At 38.9% G+C, this 17726-nt stretch overlaps 1 protein-coding gene across 3 annotated transcripts in view; it reads left to right on the plus strand.

Moving 5' to 3' along the window:
- Nucleotides 1–17726, plus strand: part of TBL1X (transducin beta like 1 X-linked) — a 377352-nt gene that overhangs the window by 223454 nt on the left and 136172 nt on the right. For all 3 annotated transcript variants that reach the window (XM_036744222.1, XM_036744224.1, XM_036744223.1), the window contains exons 3-4: nt 8047–8139; nt 17390–17483. The gene's annotated coding sequence lies outside the window, so the exon portion shown is untranslated. The remainder of the gene's footprint in view (nt 1–8046; nt 8140–17389; nt 17484–17726) is intronic.

Genomic DNA, 17726 nt, shown 5'->3' on the forward strand with positions numbered 1-17726 from the left:
CACGTATTTATATATAAATAGATATAATAATATATTATATAAATATTATAGATATAATTATCCACATAGAAAGGATAATTAAACCCATGAGAGCTGATGTTATCACTAAATGAGATAGTATAAAGCAGGGGATCTTAATCTGAGATGATTTTAGGAGGTCTTTGAACTTGGATGGTTAAAAAGAAATTACATTTTTTTCTCTAACCTCTAACTGAAATTTAGGATTTTCTTCTATTAAGAATGTAAGCAACAAATCACAGCTGTACTAGCAATACCTGTGATTTTTTTTTCACCACTAGAAAAGGTAGATATTTTCACATCACATTGTAATTGTTGTCAATACCTCGAAATATCATTTACATTTATTGCTACTTTGCAATGACTGTAGTTATTAGATGCACCTTTCAATTACACATTATTGTGGTCTTCCAGTAAGCAGATTCTCGTGTAACGTAGGGGCCAATTATTAGACTTTATTAGACTAATAAGGGGGTCTATGTCATAAAATTTAAAAAAAAGTTGAGAAGAGAAAAGGGCTCATGTAAGAGCCTGGGGGTGGGGGCGGGGGTGGGGATAGAGATAGAGTGGAGGTGGGGTGAGAGAACACCCAGGGTTAGTAAGAGTGATACCCAGGAACAATCAGACTGAGTAGGAGAACCAGCAGAGACAATTATTGGGAAACCTATTGTGAAAAGAGTATCTCAGCAAGAGATGGTGACCAACAGTGTGAAAGCAATTCCATGGTCCCTAGCTATCAGACTTCGGGCAAAAAAAAAAAAAAAAGAAAAGAAAACTTAGTCTCCTATTATACCAAGTATTCTGGACAGCAATTACAATAGGAATGGTAGGATGTGTAGGGTAAGTGGAGGAGGAAATGCAGGTGGGAGGAGCTGGGGACACCTCCAGTTATACTTCTGCATTGGGAGGGGAGGAGATGAACAGAAGGGGGGAACAGCCTTTAAAAATCACCTTTCTTTTTTCCCTTCTTCTCCCTACTGACCCAAGTGTGCCATGACTCTGGCAGAGTTGAGAAGTGAGGGTGTATGGAGATGGAGAGATATGGTGATCTCCAGTAGCATCCGCCAAAGGCCATAGCGCAAGTAGAAAAAGAGATTCCAGACGTGGGTAATAGGGCTTCCCAAAGGTCACTCCCTCCCAATTAGGGTGCCTGAGTAACCAGACGACCATATTTAAGCCAAGCATGTTTAAGTAGAAGACTGGCTTTGCTTAGGTATATCATAGGTACTACCAACATATCACTTAAAATCTTGTTATGTGGCAAATTAGAAGCGGGGGGAAGTATGGTGGAGAAGCTATTAGGTCTCTTAGGAGTCACTGAAATGACTTGCTACTTGTCATAGCTAAAAGAAATAATATACTGGCAATTTGGTTTTCTCCTTTCTTTTTTTAATCAAATTGACCAAAGGTCAGTGATGACAAACTTCAATAGACTTGGCATTTCTTGACAATGCAGGGTTCTAAGACATCCGCATTCAGAGAAAGAATTATGGAATCTGATTGCAGATTGAAGCAAGCTATTTGCTCTTTTTTTGCTTTGTTATTTTATTTTATTTTTTGTTTTGTTAAATCTTTCTCATGGTTCATTTCATGGGTTATAATTCTTCTTTACAACTTGATTATTGGGAAAATAAGTTTAATGTGAAGGTATATGTGGAATCTATATCAGATTACATGCTGTCTTGGGGGGAGGAGGAAAGCGCGGGGGGGAAGAAAGGGAGGGGAGAATATTTGGGACTCAAAAACTTGTGGAACTGAGTGTTGTAAACTAAAGTTAATTAATTAATTAGAAAAAAAGAAATAATATAATATAAACTAAAAGAAACCTTTGAAGGTCATTGAGACTGATCCTCTGATTTTACAGATGAGGCCAGAGCCAGGACTTTCTACAATTTTTAACTTGAAATACTGTGTTATCAAAATGCCAATCTTATTATAAAATTAAAATGCAGTCTGAATTGTTGTGGTTGACAACATATTTAATCATTTAAACAAGGGTATGATTTTACCCTTTTAAAAAATGTCTCCTAATTTTAATTATATACAATTCTGGCATAGTAACGGTGTGGTAGAATTTGTCACATATTCTCGTTTTGTGAGACTCTTAAAGGTTATTTTACAAAAAAAAACTTGTGAAAATTTTAAAGCTGTTTATCATTTTCAGAGCATACAAAACATGGAAGGGTTTCTTTAAAAAAAAAACCACCACAAAAAACCACATACCACCTGCAAGGTAGTAAATACTTTTAAAATCACTTTTACAGTTTTTCATGACTCAAAGATAATGCATTTATTATGTTGGCCAAAATTTTTTAAAGAAATTTCTCTAATAGTAAAAGAGAAAAATTTAAATATGAGATTAGAAGAACTGAGGACACAATTAATTTGTAATCTTTTTCTGCTTGGTACAATAAATGAAAGGGCACCTAGGTGCACAGTGGATAGAGTACTTTCTGAGTTCAAATCTGGCCTCAGACAACTTATTAGCTTTGTGACCTTGGGCAAGTCACTTAATCCTGTTTGCCTCAGTTTCCTTATCTGTAAAATGAGGTGGAGAAGGAAATGGAAAACCACTCCAGCATCTTTGCCAAGAAAACCCCAAATGGGGGTCACAAAAAATCTGACATGACTGAAATGACTGAACAACAGTAATATATAATAATGATGTTGATGATGATAAATCAGCATTGCTCTCTGCATAATAGATAACTATCCAGCCTTAAAGTCAGAATGACTCTGCCTCTGACATCTACTTGCTATGTGGTGATGGGTCATGTCATTGCCCTTAGGCAACTCTCTAAAATTATGAAAAGTTTCCACACTGGGGTTTTCCCAACTCTTATGAAATCACAGATCCTAGCTCCTGCTCTCCTTCAGTAAATGTATGTCTACACGCAGCTCTATTAGATCAATGACTGCATCTTGGCACAATTCCATTCAGTTTTTTTTCAGGTCATTAACATTCATTTCTCAAACTTTGGAGTTGGACGTAGTCTTATATTGAGCTTATAATTATGTCGTGTTTTTTAAAATCCCTTACAGCAAAAGATTTATTTAATTGGAACTTAGGGGGAAATAGGATAGTCTGGTTACTGTATTATTTTGATTAATTAGGGAAATCTTTTTTATTTTAGCCCTCACTGCATTCCCCTCCCCGCCCCTGGAATACATTAGTAAACTTCTGCCTTTAGCAAGTATAGTATAGTGAATATTGTTTTAATATTTCTTCAGTTCATTTTGCTACAGGGACATCATGGAGAGGATGAATTTTTGTGTAGTTATACTTTGTGAGGACAAGAGCCATCTTGTAATCACTTCCCCCCTCCCTCCCCCATGCAGATAGTTTGATACTCAAACAAAAGTTTTGTTATCGAATGAGAAAGGTAACATCATGTACTTGTCAAAGACCACCCCCCACCCCGGCTCCTTGGAGCCAGAAAAGTTTGAGTTCAAGCCCTTTCCCTGACACATGCTGGCATTGTGACCCTGGGTAAGGCGACTCTCTAACTGTAAAAGGTGTCAATACCGGCTTTGGTAGAGGGAATTTACTCACTGAAGAAGGAGTTTCTTGCTTATTCTGATATTGTATTCTGTCACATTTGAAAAACTTTAGTCTGGGTGAAGGAGGCCCCTCTGGGACCCTAGACAACCAGGCCAGAAGTAGCATGAGAACCCAGTTCCAAAAGAGGAAGACTGTTTTTGGAGGGTGAGTGTTAGGGCTTGGTGGTAACCTTTTTACCTAGAACTGGCCTTCCAGTTGGAATTTAATTGAGTGTAAATTCTTGGAGGAGAAATAAAGCAAACTAATGTTTTATTCATTTCTTCCTTATAAAGAATTTTGCAGCTCATTTCCTTCTGACTATACCTTTATTCTCCACCAAAACATTTGTTCTCTGGGTAAGCCCTAGAAATGGTCACCGAGTACCGCTTGGCTCACTCTTTGAAGATTTCTAGGTGCTTTGTTAGAACATGACAGACACATTTGAGTAGAAGGCCTAGAATATATTTTTCCCTAGCTTAATTTAAACATAAATGAAGAAAGAATACTGAATCTATTCTTACTTTGAGAGGGGATAATTTAAGCCTTCAAGTTATCAGCTATAAATATGAAATTCTTGGTTCTTAAAATAAGTATTTTTGGTTTGCCTTTCAAGTAATATCTTATATATGATCAGGTAGGGCATTAGTGGAGGTGGTGCCTGGTCACAACTTTGCTTTATCAAATTGAGCTCCTAAGTGGACCCATACAGTGATCTGAATAAATAGAGATAATAATAGAATCTTTATAATTGAACATTAGGGCAGCTGGAGTTCTAGCCATCAGTCAGGATGACCTGAGTTCAAATTTGGCCACATACACTTATCAGCTGCATGATCCTGGGCAAGTCATTTAACCGTGTTTGCCTCAGTTTCCTCATCTGTAAAATGAGCTGGAGAAGAAAATGGCAAGCCAGTACAGTATCTTTGCCAAGAAAACCCCAAATGGGGTCACGAAGAATTGGACATATCTAAACAAATTGAACATTAAGAAAACAAACTTATAACAAGCTTGAGGGTGCACTAGAAATACGTAGACATATGCTTGACAGTTTCTTACCCTGAAGACAGAAGAGACCTTAGAGTCCACTGAATCCAGCCCCTTCACTTTACAAAGAAATTGAGGCTTAGAGGGTCTTCAGAGATTTGACAAGAGTCACACAGCTAGCGTGATGCGTAAACTCAAGTCTTCCTGACTCCAGATCTAACATCTTATCCATTACAGAAGCATCATGTGGTTTTCTTCGAAAACATATTTAAAATAATTTCCCTCTGGAAAGAATGATTCCATTTTGGTTTGAACTACTGAGAAGGAAAAAAAAACTTTTCTTCACAATGAATGTTGAAAACCATCCCTGACGCAAACTCTCCTCAGGGTTGGTTAGTAGGTTTGGATAAAGGCCCTGAGTTATAGAGTAGAAGAAATTCTCTCTCTCTCTCTCTCTCTCTCTCTCTCTCTCTCTCTCTCTCTCTCTCTCTCTCTCTCTCTCTCTCTCTCTCTCTCTCTCCCTCTCTCTCTCTTTCTTTTTTTTTCTCTTCTCTTTACTCACATCCCACATCAGGACTGCATTATGCCATGTTTGGGATCAGTGGTTTGGTTGCATAAACCCCTCTGAGTATTGTCCCTTGGGGCCCTCTAATACAGTAAATTCCTGGCAGACTCTCAAAACCAGATGTCTTAAGTTGGGGGGGGGTTGATAACCCTACTTCAGATGAGGGATCCAAATAGACTATGACTGCCTTAGCACTGGAAGGGACCAGAGAGATCTTCTAGACCAGGGTTTCTGAACTGGGGGTTCATGAGCTTGTTTGCTTAATATTTTGATAACTGGTGCATTGAATAGAATGTCGAGTTCCAATCTGGCCTCAGACCCTTAACTAGCTGTGTGGCCCTGGACAAGTCACTTATCTTCTGTTTGCCTCAGTAAATGAGGATCATGATGGCAATCTTTCAGGGTTATAGTGAGGGTCAGATGAGATTACATTTATGCCAAAGTGCTTAATACAGTGTCTATAGTAGATGCTATCTAAGTGCTAGTTATTAATAGCATTATTAATAATTATTATGTTTGGTTTTCTTTGTAATGCTATGTGTTTTCTGTTGTGCATTGAAAAATATTTTCTTAGAAGGGGTCCAGAGGCTTCACTAGACTGCTGAAGGGATCCAGAACACAAGGTTAAGAAAAAAAGGTTAAGAACCTCCTGATCTACACCAACCTCATCAATTTGCAGATGAAGACATGGAGGCTCAGAAAGGTTATATACCTTGATAAATGTTGCACATATAATAAATCACAGACCCAGGTTTTGGCCCGTGATCCTTTAACTCGGTATCCAGAGTTCTTTTCTAATACACCAGTTGGGGCATATCGCTGACTAGGTACTGAGTTTAGGAAACACGTATTTATCACTTAGGACTTATAAGACAACACATTAGGTGCTATGCAGGAGAAAAGAGGTAACTGGAGAGCGTGGAAAGAGCATTGGCTCTGGGATCAGAGGTTCCAAGGTGAAATTCTCTGCCTCTGACACTTACAGCATGACCTTGGGCAGGTCAATTAACACCCGTAGGCCTCAGCATCCTCATCTCTGAAATGAAGGGGTTGGACGAGATGGTCATTGAGATCCTTTCCAGCTCTGAATCTGTGATCTTGTTAAAGAAGCAAGTGAGACAGAATTAGAGCCAGAAGAAACCTTGGTCCCTAATCCTGGGCTTTTGACAGGAGGTGGTATATATATAGATCTATATATTTAGAAGGATAGTTAGATATTACCAAAATACCAAAATAGAAGGTTTGGTAAGAGAGGTACAGTGTGTTACTGGAATTCAAACAAAGGAAACTTTGGGGAGAAAGAAAGGAGTGTGGGTTAGTAAAGGATTCATGGCAGAAGTTATACTTGTCCATCACCACAAAGCAAGTGGGTGTCAAAGGCAGAATCTTCCTGTCCTGGCCTTCTATCCATCATGCAGGCAGCAGTGCTGATTTCTTTTTCATTTAAAGGAAATCCAAGATCAGTTTGGGGAAAAGGTAACAGATTAATGATGTCCTCAGTTCTAAATATTCCATCTTTAAATTTTCCTCTTTTTGGCATTGGAGATTATTGGAGATTAGACAGGTAGGAAAGTACAGACTGTATTTAGAAAGTAGTCTAATTTGACTGGCATACAGGGGCACTGAGATAAGGTAGTGGAAGATAAGCCTTAATAGAGGAGGGACCCCTGAAGAGTCCTTTCCTAGGTTTACAAGACGCTTCTTTCTCCTGGTTTCTCCACTCCTCCTCATTTTCCTTTGCTGGTCATCAACCATATCCCATCCCTTAACTGTGGGTATATCCAAAGGTTTCCCTAGGTTTTCAAATCTGTTTTCTCTCTTGACATTATCCGCTCTTATGAACTCAGTTACCGTCTCTTCTCATAGATTCATTTGTTACCAACTACCATTTGGACATTTCAAAGTGGCATCTCATCCTTACAAGTCAGAAAGGAAATTTACTGCCTTTCTCTACAAACCCACCCCTCTCCTAACCTTGACTTTGTCTGCCAACATCTGATACCATCCTTCCAGTAACTCAAAGCCTTCATCTTTCACTCCTCGCTCTTTTGACTCTTCACTTTTACCCCACCTAAGTTGCTATGTCTTGTTTCTTTTTCCTCCATAGCATGTCTTACATCTGCTATGTTCTCTCCACCTGGCAGGCTGGGCAGTGTGGGAATTCGTACAGATATAGTTATAGCGTCACTTTTTGTTGTAGGAAAGAACAAGGAACAACATGCAATTAGGGAATTGCCAAATAAACTACGATTTTTGAATGGAATGGAATATTATTGTAACTTAAGAAATGCCGGAAGGGGCAGAGTCAGAGAAACCTGGGAGTGCTTGTATGAACTGATGCAGAGTAAAGTGAGCAGAACCAGGAAAACAATTTATTCAGTGATTACAGTATTGTAAAGAAAAAAAAACTTTGAAAAACTTAAGAACTATAATACAATGACCAGTTACAACTCCAGAAGCCCTAAATCATGGTGTCCATGAACAACAAAAGGTCTTGGTCTAATGATGTGGAATGAAACTGAGTTTTCAGGAAGACAGTGTCTGGATTTTATTTTGCGTGACTTCTCTTCCCAGGTATTTACAGTTTTATTTACAATCTCCCACCACTTTTTTGTTCTTTGTGTATTAAAATGTTCATGCTTGGTGTTTAAGTTCTTATTTTAAAGAAACCAAAATTTAAAGTCTAAGACAGATGTACATTCATCTTCCTCCCTCTCCCCACTCCCAGTATGTAGAGAAACTTTCTGGTTCACAGTTTTGCAAGTCACACTCTCTGATGTTCGTGGTGTTGCTAACCCATGCAACAATCTCTCTCCCTCACCTGATATAAAAGATATGTTGATTATTTAGAGATAGGTCCATCTGTCATCCTCTTGCCTACACGAAAGACCCTGACCTCTCCTGTATGTTGTTTCTAATTGAGGCTTTTTCTCTCCAGGTACAGTGCACTGTTTTTGGATTCTGCTATTTCCAGGGATTTTTAGAAGGCATCCCCATCGAATGGGGAAGGAATCCCAAGTAAGAGACTCAGGTAAGTCTATTTCAACCCTAATCCCTTTAAACCTTGGTCCTTTGGGGGAGAAAAGCCAAGGGACCTTCCTCCGTGGTTTCTGCAGCCTCTGAGGGATGCTGCCATTCTTAAATTTTGATACCCCAACAGATTTTGGGAATTACCCGCATGAAATGGGGATACTATTCATGCCATTGGGGATGGATTTTAAAACTTCCTTAGTGATACTGCAGTAAAACAGACTGCATTTTACTCTCTTACCTATAAAATAATGGTGATTACTCCATGTTGTAGAAGAAGAAACTAGGGTTCTCTAATGCAGTTTTTTTTCCTACAGAAACTACCCTTGCTTGTCTCTCTCTTTTCTGTTTTTTTGGACTGTAAGCCTATAACTGTGTCCTGAATATCTACCCAGGATCTTTAGTAACTGTGACAAAGCCAAACTGGTCATTAAATCATATAGATATAGGAAAGGTCTTAGAAGTAATGTTGTTCAGCCTCTTCATTTGGAGATTTAACCCTAGAGAGGTTAAATGATTGACCCAGGGGTCATACAGGTTGTAAGTAGAAATGCTGCATTTCCAACTTTCACCCCAAAGCTAGCATTCTGTCACCATTCCATGTTGTCTCAGGGTTCTATATAGCCTATGATTTGACTTGCAATTAAAAAAATATTTTAAATTTCATTTAATTTTTTTAAAACTTTTCTCTCCTTCCCACACTCCCCTCATTGAAAAAAGGGGGAAAATTAAAAAGAAAGCCTTTGCAAAAACAATATACATAGTCAAGGAAATCAAATTCTGCATTGGTCATGTCAAATAAACACACACACACACACACACACACACATGTTTTTAAAAAAAGCTACTTGTTTTTAATTTTTTTTTGTTTTGGGCATCCTATCACTGGCTCCTTTAATTACTTATTACTGCATCTCCAGCTGGCGTTATCTGAGCTAAAACCAGAAAACATTTCAGTTGGTTACTTGCTGACAGAATAATGTCTTTCTCTTAAAACGTTCATATTTCATTTCAGAATGAATTTTTGAAACCATCTATAATGCATTTGTTTTGGTGACTTCTTGCCAATTCTTTCTTAATGGTAGGACTCTGAGGATATTCTCAGTCTCACCCCTCCCCACCTCTCTGCACTGGCCACTACTCAAACCTGTCTGTTACTGAATAAGTTAACCTGCTGTCCGAATTAGAAAACTATTAGACAAAATCCAAAAGAATTCTTTTTATAAATCATCACTAGTTCCCTGCCTTCATCAAGTTGGTCTCACATTCCTTCCCATCCCCCCCTCAGCCAGTTAGCACAACCCATACCAACAATATACTTTCTCTAAGAAATTCTCTTTTCGGCCCCCCATTTATGAACATCAATTCTCATCAAGATTTTCCTATTCTGGCTATCCAAAGTTTCTTTCTTTTGCCCCCCCCCCCCGGGAACCCTGAGGGTCTTCCCTTCCCAGTTTGATTTTTTTTTTTGAGTTTTGATTAAAGGGGCCATCCCTTGATTAACTTCTTAAAGAAGCCTATTCACTGAATATGACCGAAGTCTCCCAATGCATCCCGGGCCATCTCCAGTCATCCTGGTGAATATCAGGCCACTAGACCCAGATGGCTCTGGAGGAGAAAGTGAGGCTGGTGACCTTGCACAGCCCTCCCTCACTCGAGTCAAAGTCAACTGCAAGTCATGTCATCATTACCTGATGTCACGGTCCTCTTTGAGAACGAAGGACAGAAAGAACACAATCCAAAGTCAAAACATATGTTGTTAAGGCTCCTGACTAAGTAAATCATCCCTAATATCTTTGGAACATGGAATTTACTGGGTGCTGATATTCTTCTAAGCACGACTATTCTCATGATCCCAATAATCAAAAGCAATCTAAGACCCTGTGACGTAAGTAAATCTCTCTTTTAATCCCATGTCTGTAAACCAGATAAAGGGAAATACTATTAAAGGCTAAATGCGTCATAAAAATGAAGAGCATCGGCGCTGGAGGCTCTCTCCCTCTGTCATAACAAAAGTCTCTGACGCCCCCCCCCTTTCTTTTCTTCTATGCTACGAAAACAACAAAACGGCAGCCGCAACAACCACCACCTTTATATGTGTAAAGTGGGCTCTATAATGTTGAAGGCATGCGCCAACGAATAGAATCTATTTCTGGAACTGCTTAAGGAGGGCATTGACATCCCCTGTCTATTAGCATGTTTGGTTTAGCCTCTGGATCTTCAGGGAAATATAATAAAACAGAAAAGTAAAGTGATGAATGGTCTTCATTCAGGGCTAGTTGCGAACAGTGATATTCTACAAACAAGTTGATAAAACTGGAAACAATCCTATGCAATTCTGACACATTTATGAGCGTGCGATAGGATTATAGCATCAGCAGTATAGCCTTACGGTATTTAAATAAATCACTGCGTTCCTTTATCTGTTTAGTAACAAGGCATTTGAAAATTATTGATCCTCGAAACGTCTAGAGTTCAGTTCATTTTATTCTTATCCAGTAATACTTCAGCTCGATTTCCAGGTGGCTCCATTGGACCCAGGTTCGCTCACATTTCATTGACCACTAGGTAATTTATTTAAGAGTTCGAAGAGACTTCACAGCTTGTTTATCATTCCCTTCCTTTTGCACATTATTAGCACAAGGTGGAAGTGATTGGGCCCAGGTAGCTGGTATCCCCGTCAAATTGGGAAACAAAATAGGGAAACAACCCTAGTCCTGATGACCCTTAGGAAGGAGAAGCCAGAAAAATCCATGTCTTTCCTGTAGCCGTGGGAGCCATTGTTATCCCCGCTGTATTTTGATACCCCAAAAGATTTCTGGGAGTGCCTTAAGAGAATGGGGACACATACAACTTAGGGGATTTTAATGCCTCTCTCAAGAAGATCTAGGCAGCTAGGTGGATATCAGTGGATAGAGCATCCAAGCCTGGAGGCTTGGGTTCAAATCCGTCCTCAGACACTTACTGGCTTTGTGACCCTGGGCAAATCACTTAACCCTGTTTGCCTCAGTTTCCTCATCTGTAAAAATGAGCTGAAGAAACAAAGCACTCTAATCTTTTCTGAGAAAGTTGTAAAGAGTAGGTCACAACTGAAAGACTAAACGACATAAACAAGACATATATCTGAGGGGCAGTTAAGTGGAGGACTGGAGTCAGGAGGACTTGAGTTCAAATCTAGACTCAGAAACTTGACACACTTACTAGCTGTGTGACCTTGGGCAAGTCACTTAACCCCAATTGCCCTGCCTTCCACACTCCGAAAAAAAAAAGACATAATGTTTGAATTTGGAACCTTGGATTCCTCTTCTGTAGAAGGGGGATCATAACAGCTCCTTCCTCACTAGATTGTTGTGAAAATCAAATGAGATAATAGAATATTAATAAATAGTCAAATGAGATAATATATGGTAAAGTTTTCATAAACCTTAAAGAATTATGTAAATGCCAGCTATTATCTTCAGTAGCAGAAGTGAGTATTCCGTTCCCACTACCATCACCTTAGATCAGGCCCTCATCGCTCCTCCCCTGGATTATTATTATAATGTCCCAGCTGATGATCTTCAGCTTCCACGTTCTCCACTCCTCATCCCATTCTTAACAACCCTGCTTAAATAATGTTTGCATTGTGTCCATCTCATCACGTCGATCCCCTGCTTTAAAAACGTAGGTTATTCCCCATTGCCTAACAAATAAAATAGAGACACTTTGGCCTGGTATTCAAGGCTGTCCACAGTCTGGATGTCATACACATTTCCAGCCTTAGTTCATACTAAGCCTAATTACGTGGTCTGGATATTAAGCAATTTCCCAACCTTATCTTGCCAGATCCTGCCTCGGTGCGTTAAGGGGTTCATGTTACTAGGCCTGGCTCCTCGTCCCTTCATGTTTTCATCTCTTAGAATCCTTCAGTGCCCATCTCAGGTACAGTTTTCTCCATGAAGCCTTCTCTCAACTCTCCTCCACAATCTCCACCCTGCCCCCTTTCTAGATAGAAATTATCCTTATCTCATCAGATCTCATTAACCACTCTGACTTGTCCTAAGTACTTCTCTCCTGGGCACTAATAAAAACTCTAAAATTGAAGACACCCGTGTGCAGTTTGTAATAATAGTTCTCTAGGGTTGCTGCTGGCAAGAAAGATAAAGGACCGAAGATCTCACTTCCAGCAATTAGGGAGAGCAGGTGGGATTTCTTAGACCTGCATAGAATGCGTAATTTTTGTCTTTCTACCGAAGACAAGTGACTGTCATCTGTGTTTTCTCCTTCATGTTAAAGAAAATTGAGGAACATCTCTTTAATCTCTAGATTATCAGGGAAAGTGCCACTTTCATATAGAGGGGTGTGTGTGTCTGTGTGTGTGTGTGTGTGTGTGTGTGTGTGTGTGTGTGTGTGTGTGTGTGTTTCAAGGTTAAAAATGAAGAAGAAAAAAAGGCCCTTGAGGATGAAGCAGGAAATCTGGATCTGTCAAGACGTTGAGGGCAAAAGAACATGATACAGAGAAAGAAAAGAACTACCATACACTAAGCAACAAATACGAAATTTTAGCAAAACATTTGGTAGTCCTACATAATCTTGCAACCAAGGTGATAAGAAATGGGGTAGATGATAGTACAGTTTGTCCATTCAGAATTGGTTATAGGGCTGAACCCCCAAAATAGTCATGGTTAATTTGGAGACAAAATGATGGACTAGAGGTGCAAAATGAGACTATGCTATCGTACACAGCCACTATGTAGATTTATTTTGCTTGAATATACTTACTGGTTAAAAAAAGAGGAAAGTTTATTATGTTTTGTTTTTCATAAACTAATATTTATTGAGTACCTGCCCACATTGTGCCAGGCACCATCTAGAACAGAGCTGTCCAACCTTATGTTTTTGTTGAAACAATAGACAATATATTTTGATTTGCCATTTTAGTGAGAGCTCTGCAGTAGCTTGGCTTCCTTTCCTAAAGCATTTATGTAAATTTCTATGCTTGTAGGCAGGCCGCAAAGATCACACCGTGGGCCGCATTTTGAACAGCCCTGATCTAGAACATACAGAGGACAGAGTCCTTGCCTTCTGAAGTCCCCTGACTCTTAAGCAAAGCCATTAGCTGTGTTCACACCATGTTGGCAGGTGGACACTGGGATGTGGTATTGGTACCAGTGGGCCAGGCTGAGTCCTGGATCTGAGATGCCATGTCTTAAGAAGGACATTTATGAGCTGGTATCTGCCCTCTAGCCATGAGCTTCCTTCCTGAGCTAGAGGAGAGCAAATAAATAATAGAATTAGAGTCTGACCAGATCTGGGGCAGGGTTGGGAATTCAGTGCCTCTCTGTAGCTCACTAGGGGAGAAGATACCCCTTCTCCACTCTGGTTGAGTCCTTTTTAGGGCAGGACTAAGGGATGATGAAGGCAATACTGAAATAAAGGAAGAAGGGAAGGAGTATCAATGAATCATTAAATAAGTAAAAGGAAGAGAGCAGAAGGAAGCTCAAAAGAGGATCCTAAGGGGATCGGTACAGCCATGGTAGTGGGCATTGAGTGAACCACGCTGACTTCCATCTTGTGACTCAATTCTGCAGCTAGCTTACTTCCCTTTTTATTCAGTTATGGGTCTAGTCCAATTCCTATCTAATGAGAAAACTTTATTTAATTATGGAAATTGTCAGAAAACTCTCCTGGCATTGTTTGAACCTAGTGCTGCATGGCTGGGAAATTGGACCACCTCTAGAGACCCTTCACTAAGGACCTAGGTTGTGCTGACCATAAACTCTGTCAGATCTGAAGATTGATGCAAGGAGTTTTCTCACAATTATACATCTCTCAAGCAATCTGTATGTCTTATCTGAAAACTGTCTCCAAACTGGTCAGTCACGTGTGTTTCCATGTTCCTTTGATTGTTTGCAGACACTTGTTAGGGAGTGGGACCCCTCTTTTTCTGATTTCAGCGAATTGCATTTGTTTGCTCTTCTCCTCCCAATTTTGAAAGTCCCTAATCTTCTAATTAGAAATCAAATTACCTAATTTTATATCCTGGTTAATTATTTTTAATTAATTGGTCTTATTTGATTAATTTTTTAATGCATAAAAATCAGTCTCCTCTTATATTCAGGGTCCAGTGCCAAAGCTGAGGAAGGCCTGGTCCCGATTTGTTAGGTAGTTGGCATGCATAGCTTAATAAATCACGATGTTCAGAAGCTCAGACCTTTATTTCCTAAGTCATTTCATCTCTCACGCACCACAATACACCATTTCAAATTTGAATTAAAAAAAAAAACAAAAGCAAGATTTACACAGTAGACAAAAATAAATTGGCCATGACAAAAGCTCATTATTTTATACATAATCCTCTTTTTTGGTTTTCTTTGTATATTGAAATACTCATGTTTTCTGGTGTTTATTAAATTCATAATAAAAAAGAAAAGTTTTAAAAATTAAAAAATTTTAAAAGGTCAGGGATGAACAGACTGCCAGTTCAATATGAATCAGTAGTACGACACAGCAGCCACAAAAGCCACAATGACCATAGGCAGCAGCATTACGGAGGGACACAGTGTTCTGGACAAGTGAGGTGAGAGCCCTGTCGTACTCTCGCTCGGTGAGAGCCTTGTGCTCTGAAGTAGTATGTTTACTTCTGGATGTTGTGTCTTAAGAAGGACATTTGTAAGCTGGAAAGTATCCAAAGGAGCATGACCGTAATACATAGCTAAGGCCCTCAAGTTCATGTTCTGTGAGGATTCTTGGAAGGAATTGGAATGTTTACCACAGACAAGAGAAAATTTGGGAGGCGCAAAATAGCAGTCTTCAGTTGTTTGAAAGGATGACCTGTAGGAATGGGATTAGCCACATTTTGCTTGGTTGGAGAGGACAGAACTAAGAGGCAAATTAAGGGTTCATAGAAAATCTTTACTCTGAAAATTTGGAGAATAAGGTCCGACAGGTTCTCTTCCAGTCTAGAAAGTATGGTCCCAGCAAGAGACCCTGTCAGCTTTCTGACGGCGAGCCTAAGAGACGCTCAGCACCGATGTAGCTTGGCCACTCGGTGACTGAGTCACCTATGAAATGAAGAAGGTACCAAATGGGCCTCATTCTTTTTTCACTCCCTTTTATTCCATAGCAACAGGAGGAAAAGAATGGGGCAGAAGTGTCAAATCATACATTTTTTGATTGTCTATTAACATTAACAACTGTTGACACTGGAAGTTTAAAATCCTCGTTCGCTTATGAATGAAAGGTGGATAACAATAATCATGAATTCTTAATGTAAATAAAACCAGTGGAAAAATATGAAGAGTATGCATTATCATGCCATTTATATATGGAAATATATGCTAAAGAGAAAAATGATCTGTCAATAAATAGAGTGGGGGGGTAGCTGTTGGACTGTATATGTAACTTCAGTGGTGTCAAGAGAATGCAAGATAGGATCTCTGCTTAGCTGACCCTCCTCGAGGGATTTAAGGAGCATACAACACAAGTCACATAAGATTATGGGCAGGCAAGGACCGTCTGTAAACTATATTATTGGATGAGTATTCCACTATCTAAGTTCACAGATCTATTGGAGCATTAAAAGTTGGGATAAACAAAAGGTAGGGTTATTAAAAAAACACAGTTGACTGCCTCAGGAAATGAAGGATGTCTTCTCATTTGAGGTTCTCAAACAAAAGGCTGGATAACTAACTTACTATGTATATTGTAGGAAAGGGTTCTTAAGGTCCTAAAAAAAGACACAATTAAGAAAAAATGTCAATATAAAGCTTCGGTTGTATAATTAAGTCTATAAATGCAATTGTATTAGTAATTGCAGTGAGGCAGGACTCAAGATTTAGGAAAGGTGTCTTTGTGCTGGGATCGATACTTTGGAGATACTTTAGGAAAGAGTAGGCTATATAAATTCCTGTAAATTTGCAGGTGAGAGGAGTGATTTTAAACCCATTGAAATAGCCAATGGGAATTTTACTGGGAAAACTATAAAATGAAGTCAGAAAGTGCTGATTGGTACTTTAAAGGGGACAGCAAACAAATGATAAAAACCAATGTAGTGTTTTCTGAACATAGAAGTAAAATATGATTACATGTGATTAACAGCCGTGTCTTTCTTTATAACCGGTGTGAACCTGAATAATCATGCCTTTGAAAAGTTTAAAGATCTAAAAACGTTATTAAATTAAGTTTATAGTGAGCAACAGTGAGACTGCATAGAAATTCTTTCATCCTCTCTAAAATGAAGAAGTTATACTAGATTTTCTTGGAGTTCATTCACTCCATCCTATCATCCATTGGGGGCCAAAAGGGCAGGTGATTAAGGAAATACCTACACACACACACACACACACACACACACACACACACACACACACACACACACGCACGTATATGAATATATACTTATATACTCATGTACTATCATTCTTGTCCAATATTGGCCTTCAGGTACGACAAATATTCCGTAACATAGCGGACAAGAGATCTTTTTCTCTCTGAGGTCTGAACAGTTTAATTATAAACAATACGAAACATGCAGTTATACTTTTAAGTCGGTTGTCCCAGGCAATTTAGTTTAATCGTGAACTCTCACCAGCTTATGTTTAACCTTAGTTTATTTTTTAAATATTGAGTATTACACATTACATGATATTTCAAATGATGTAATGAATGGTTACTGGGCTTAAAGATCAAATGAGATCATATTTGCAAAGTGCTTCACAAAGTGTGTGTTGCCTAATAAATGCTTATTCATCTCCCACGTATGGAACAAAGAGGTTACCAAATGGGCTTTGTTCGGATTTCACCCCTTTTTCATTCTTCAGTGATAAAAAACATGGGGCAGAAGTGTCAAACCATACTTTTTTTAAGACTGTCTTTATCAACATTAACAATCGTTGACATCGGATATATAAAATCGGTCATCCAGTTATGAGGGATATCTTCTCCCATATGTAGACTCTGCATTTTTCCCCTTCCATTACTTAAAAAAAGTTCATGTCTTCTGTCTTCAAAAAAGCAATTGCAACCAAACAGTCCATTCTTTAAAAAATGATTGGGTTGAAATTTAAAAAACAAACAAAAAACCAGAAAGAAGGAATGAACCAATCCAATATAGGATTGAAACTCAAGTCTAGCTAATATGAAGAATAAAGAGAAAATGGTGACTGGTGGGGGTGGGGGTGCGCAAGAGGAGAGTGCCTTAAAATATCAAGGACATGTTAACTCAGAAATTGTTTTTGACGTTTTCCCCCCAATTTTTCATGTATCGCCAGGCACCTCTCCTCCAAGCAGACAGTGTGCTGTTCATACTGTTGGATCCTTGAAGGCTCACTTATAAAACGGTCCACACATGAAGTCACCATAAAGGTAATCAACACAGTCTCTACCATCTTGATCCTTTTTTATTTGACATTAATTTGAAAGATAATTTATTATAACAGAACTGTTGTCTTAACTCTTAAGATCCCCAAATAATTTTCTCCCATGAGGGTTGCTGAATCTGGTAGAGTTATATTAACTCATTATGAGTCATAGAATCAATTCTCAGTTGTAAGTTGAGAGGCGGTAGCTAAGCCTCTCAGTGGAAGCCAAAAAGATGAAACAACCAAA

This window comes from Trichosurus vulpecula, chromosome 2 (genome assembly GCF_011100635.1).
Source record: "Trichosurus vulpecula isolate mTriVul1 chromosome 2, mTriVul1.pri, whole genome shotgun sequence".
Lineage (NCBI taxonomy): Eukaryota > Metazoa > Chordata > Mammalia > Diprotodontia > Phalangeridae > Trichosurus > Trichosurus vulpecula.